The sequence below is a fragment of the Engraulis encrasicolus genome, chromosome 3 (genome assembly GCF_034702125.1).
Source record: "Engraulis encrasicolus isolate BLACKSEA-1 chromosome 3, IST_EnEncr_1.0, whole genome shotgun sequence".
NCBI lineage: Eukaryota > Metazoa > Chordata > Actinopteri > Clupeiformes > Engraulidae > Engraulis > Engraulis encrasicolus.
The window spans coordinates 34,049,652-34,055,649 of NC_085859.1; the positions used below are offsets into that span (position 1 = coordinate 34,049,652).

Sequence of the window (5,998 nt, forward strand, 5' to 3'; positions counted from 1 at the left end):
TCTCCCCTGCTGGTCATTGTGCAGGGAGGAGACAACATGGAATAAACACATTTGCCTTTGATTAATAACTGATGACACAGAGCTTCCCCATTAGTCAGTGTTCGACCTGTGTGTGTGTGTGTGTGTGTGTGTGTGTGTGTGTGTGTGTGTGTGTGTGTGTGTGTGTGTGTGTGTGTGTGTGTGTGCGCGCGTGTGTGTGTCTGTGTGTGTGTGTGTGTGTGTGTGTGTGTGTGTGTGTGTGTGTGTGAGAGAGAGAGGGAGAGGGGGGGGGGCAGAGGAAGAAATAGGGAGTATAACTCTGTAACTTTGTTTACACATATGGAAATGGGTAACACTAACACACTAAGACTGTGTGTGTGTGTGTGTGTGTGTGTGTGTGTGTGTGTGTGTGTGTGTGTGTGTGTGTGTGTGTGTGTGTGTGTGTGTGTGTGTGTGTGTTTGTTGTTTTCTTGTTCAGGGTGTTGACACTGTAATGAGTGAAAATGTGGGTGGTCCTTAAGAAATATACCAAGGCAACACCACACAGTTCCTTTTTTGAACAACACTTCTTCTAATTTCTTAATATGTAGTAAATGTTATTTCACAGGAATACAAGTAAACCAACCAAGAAAATCATGAAAAATCATTACACAAATTTTACACAAAAATTATGAATATGTGTGAAGTTACATCCAACAAAATATTAGTATAAACATAATTGTGAAAATAAAAAGCATCTTTACAACAGCCATATTTTAATTTACTTATTTTCAAGGCCTGTACTAATAAAACGTATCTCTGTCATCACCAATAAAGCTATACACACCTGTAGTCATGTTTGACAATGTCCTTGTGTGTTTTAAAAGTAAGCGCACATCCAGCAAGTGCACATCCATCATATTGTTCATCTTTGCTCTTTAACTCATGCTGAAGCGACTCTCCTTGAAGTTGGAGTGGACGAGGTGTCATTTCAGAGAGCATCCAAAGCAGACCATACTGCCTGAGGGTGAGAGGCATGATGAGAGGAGAAGAACAAGAACAAGAAGAGGAGAAGCGTAGTGAAGAGAAGAGAAAAGAAAAGAAGAGTGGAGGAGAAAAAAAAGTTTAGCAGAAGCAGAGCAATGCAGAGAAAAGTGAGCAGCGGTGGCCGGCCTCTTGCTGTACCAGGTGTGTGGACAGTGTTGCCAGATAGGGCAGGTGCCCGCCCAATTGGGCTACTTGGGATTAGCGTCTGCGGGTAAAAACGGGAAAAATTGGCCATTTGGCGTTTTTTTTCAGCCGTTTTGGGCCCATAGAAGTCAATGTAATTTGTTGAATTTGGGCGGAATTTAGCGCATTTTGGCGGTTTTTGAGAACCTTTTAGGCGGGATTTGGTCAGACACATCTGGCAACACTATGTGTGGAGGCCTGTGTGAAGCCTGCCGGGACAGTGTGTGCTGCGTCAGGTATTTAGAGGTGGCCGTTTGAAGCCACGGATCTGCTGCTGCCACGGGTCCGCAAAAAAAAACTGCAACCGCTTGCTGCTCACCCGTCGAAGATTTAATGCCACACCACCTTCTGGTTTCGCAAGCTGTCATTATGGAGGAGAGGCCGCACAGAGGGAAAACGAGGGGTCGAACACAGCCGCTGATATAACCGGACACGCTTCACAGGGGCCGAACACTGCCGCTGATATAACTGGACACGCTTCACAGGATTGGAGTAGAGGACAGAGGCTGTACACAAAGTTTGATATAACATTAACATGTGAGGACACTTCCTAAGAGCAGTTTTTGCACTACACCATGACACTAATTTTACTCATTTGCCATTTACTCATTGACTAACCACCTAGCAGTGAAATGACTTGGCTAACTAAACTGCAGATTGATTGGTTAATATATATCTGTATGTACACAGCAGGGAACTCACTCAATTCGCTAAGACAAGACAGGTTTGTTGTTACCAGAATGGCAATGACTATTACTAAAGACTCTGTGTGATGTCATACTGTATATCTGCGTAGTAGTAGTTACCATTTTCATCACAACATCATATCCCAGAAATGGTCACCATGGAGATGGACACTGTGTTTACTTTGCTTGTTCCTCTAGTACCAACCGCTTAGCCTTGTCCTACTCACACAAGGGGATCCCAGTCCAAATGGTTTTCTGTCATTGCTAGCAGTTGCTATAGGAGCACAAACATCCCTCTCAACCTTCCAGATTCTTGTGAAGACTCATCTCCTCTGAGTGAGCTGAACAAAACTAATGGCACATATAAATCAGACAGGACTTGAGCGACATCTTCAACGGAAGTAATTGACTTTGTATTGAGTCATTGGTGACAGAAGGGACAAAAGCGATTTGGGCGACTAGACGCGATTTGAGCGACTAGCGGTTTGTTGTTGGACTTTAGCAAATATTATGCAAATTAGCTATGATGCAGTTTGGCAACGATCGAAACTGCCAATTGCAATATTGGAATGCTTTCACTCTGCTTTTAGCGGGCATACTCTGTTGCTTCTATCGCTCATGTCACTCTTGCTTCACAGTCCAGTGATTCTCTAGCCACTTGATCTTGAAACTCTACTCATCTCTAATCCTGGACACTAACTCGCACTATACACTTAATAGGTTCTGCACAATGTATATATTATTGCTCTCTATCTTTTCTTCATTACTTGTACACTGCTTTACTCTGTATTGACCCCACACTCTGTACTGGCTCGAATACCTTCTTTGTAAGTCTGCTAAATGTAACGTAGTGTTTTTCTTTGTCATGTTTCCCATACTGTTATCTGTTCTGTTCTTTAGTGTCCCAACTAAATGTCTAATTGAATAATTACTCATCCTGTGCAGTGTGTGGAAGTTCTAAAGGCCATGATACACGGGGCAACTTTTTGGGCAATGTTACCGAGCAATGTTGTTGAGCAATGGGTCCCAGAGCGTTTCCCATTGATATTGTGAAGACTGTGACTTTGTTCTCTAAAGTGACAATGGTAGCTCCTGAAAAACCTCCAGGAGGCCTTCTTTTCTGTGTCACTTTTATGTCTGCCTGTATGTGCAGTCCCGGGGCAGTAGCATACCAGGAAAAAAAGACCTGATACATTCATACCCTATTTCACAAACCAAATACTGTCTTTAACACAAACAATTACTGAAGACATGACATTGTGACTATTCGGGTCATAAATCTTCTACAATGACGTTCTTTGGTTTCCACAGTAAAAACATGTTTAACAAAATTGAAATAACATGATGAGACATGGGTGGGCAATCTAAACACTACTAGTTAAACAATATCTATTTCACGTTACCAGACTTGTGTATTAGACATATAATTTACTGTTCAAGACAGATTCTAAAATTCTTTAGGGTTAAATGACTGACTTTGTGCTGTAAATGATTTCTATTTGTTATCGCTGTGAAAGAAGAACTATTGACATGAACAACAAAAGAAACAAAAATTCTTTACATGTGGTTTCATTTGCCCTGTGCCGTTTACAAAGACAGATGTTTCCGCTAAGCTCTAGCTCACAGGACAATGAGTCAACATTGAAGTAAGTACAGTAGTGATGTCATAGTGATGACATAGGTTATTAAAATGGGGCATACTAAACACTAAACGGGCCAAATAAAGAACCAGATGATTGTGTATCGTCAAGTCCATACATATTCATATTCATTTGTAATTAAAACTCCTGTACTGTGTGTGTGTGTGTGTGTGTGTGTGTGTGTGTGTGTGTGTGTGTGTGTGTGTGTGTGCGTGTGCGTGTGTGTGTATGTGTGTGTGTGTGTGTGTGTGTGTGTGTGTGTGTGTGTGTGAGGGGGTGTATCTGCATGAATAAAATAATAAATATGTGATGAATAAAAGTGTAATGAAAGTGTGAATAAAAAAAGTGTGAATGAAATTGAAAGAATAAAAGTGTGATGCTTAGCATTTCTCCAAAAGCGGGCCTTGGGGGGTTGACAGATTGTACATGCGTACGTGTGTGCTACTTTTGCTGGGTTTGGCTCCACTGCTATGGTAACCAGGTACGTAGGTGATTTGTGAGTGATTACTGCTGCTAATGTCCAAGATGATCCCGCCATGATCCAAACTCTGATAACATCGCCCAAACCATGGCAACGCAAATCCTCTCTAAACATCAGCTGGTCCCCAAACGGTTCAAACAGTTACCCGAACTCCACTCTCTCAGTTGTCATATTTCTATCAAGCTTGGGTTAAAAGAACTTTGCAAAATGTGCCTAGTACTGCAGTTGTTGCTGTGCTACACTGCATGTGAATACTCTACACTTTCGCTTATTATTATTACTATTGAGCTAAAATTGTAAGTAAAACACTGTTGTAAAAAACTGTTGCAGATATATCTTAAATATCAGTAATACATCATGACAGAATCATAGAAGTATCATAGAAGTAGCAATGTGTGTGTGTGTGTGTGTGTGTGTGTGTGTGTGTGTGTGTGTGTGTGTGTGTGTGTGTGTGTGTGTGTGTGTGTGTGTGTGTGTGCACGTGTGAGTGCGGTATGTGTTTGCGTTCCTCATGGACATTGTTCACAGCACATAGTATATGTGGAGATCAGGTAGGCCCTACCTGTATGTGATTCATGCTGCTGATGTTCTAAAAGGCCCAACCATGGTGCACACTCTGATAATATCTCTGAAACCATAGCAACGCTAAGCCACTGTGAGCATCAGCTGGACTGTCAAACAGCACTTCTCAGCTTGTATCAATTAGCAGAGACGAGGAATACATGTCATGAACTCAGACGTTGATGAGTAATTTTTTTCTGTTTTGATGTAGTCTAGAGGCCCTGGAGACCCACCACTGACTAGCCACTGCTATTGTTCATATTGTACATCAGGACTCCACTCTGAATCACACAGTCGGCTAATTGGGCAAATCTATGGCGCCTTCCCCCAGAATGTTTAGGAATGCACATTAAGTTTGGAAGCATTTCTTACGTCTGAGATGCTGGTTGAGTGCCTACGTGGCACAGCGTCATGGTAGATTTTGCAATAATTAATCTCATATATCAATGATAACATAATTAAAAACTAGACAGGCGTGATCCTAACAGAATCATTGCAAAATAGGAAGAAATAATTCCCGTTGTCCAGAGCTAGCAAACAGTTAGCAGTTTTACAAATAAGCAGATAAGGCAAATGCCTAGGGCCCCAACAAATCTGCCCTCTGTAGTCTCCCAACAGTAAGCACCATCATGGATAATATGAGTTAAGATAACACAAGAGGTTCCCATGTCTATTTTTCACCTAGGGCCCGTAAAAGGGGAGAACCGCTGCTGGCAACGTCACAAAGACCACAATTTATAAATAGTATACATGCTATTGACTTGTGGTGCAGTTGTGCACACCTTTTCTGCCAGATGGCCAGTAAAGTGGACAGGAAATGATGTCATAGGAGTTGATCATTCCACCCCTGACTTGGAACTCCAACCGATTTGATGGCTCTCGCCGTTAGACCAGTGACCTCACCTTCGTACCACTCCACCCACAGAACGGCAAGCCTAAAACATCTGTGGAAAAAAAGACATGAACATGAGCAAGATATGGGCGGCTCCTTTTTTTTTCTCTCCCCAAAATCAAGTCAAGGGTTTGTCCTAAAATATCACACAGTATTATATGTACACACAAAGACACTGATTATTGAAAATATCTGTAAAATTCTTGACACTGGACATCTATTCTGGTGAGGAGAATTTCTATCGCTGACTGGGTCTACCTCAATTCTGAAATTCTTACTTCAAAAGAACCTGAACGAGAAATGAAAGCAGCAGCACTGAAAGCCTTAAGTCTCTGACATCATCCCATTAACAATTTAATGAGCAATCTATTCACGCACCGCCGGGATCAAGTCCCCCACTGGGAACAGCCGAACGCTTAGACTGTTAAAGTTCAGGTAGAAATTTATAAAAATGTGTCAGTAACTATTAAATCATTGAATTAAGAAAAAAAAACACACAAGCCTCTTAAATGACTCAAGCAGTTTCCCACCCTGTCTGTGTGTCTGTGCT

General features: G+C 41.8%; 1 long non-coding RNA gene across 1 annotated transcript; it reads right to left on the reverse strand.

Moving 5' to 3' along the window:
• Positions 1-670: 670 nt before the first annotated feature.
• LOC134445361 (uncharacterized) lies at positions 671-2,253 on the reverse strand. Its single transcript, XR_010034236.1, has 3 exons — positions 1,995-2,253; positions 1,508-1,694; positions 671-979 (listed from the first exon to the last, which is right to left on the reverse strand). It is a non-coding gene; the product is annotated as an uncharacterized LOC134445361 (long non-coding RNA).
• Between the last annotated feature and the right edge of the window lie 3,745 nt (positions 2,254-5,998).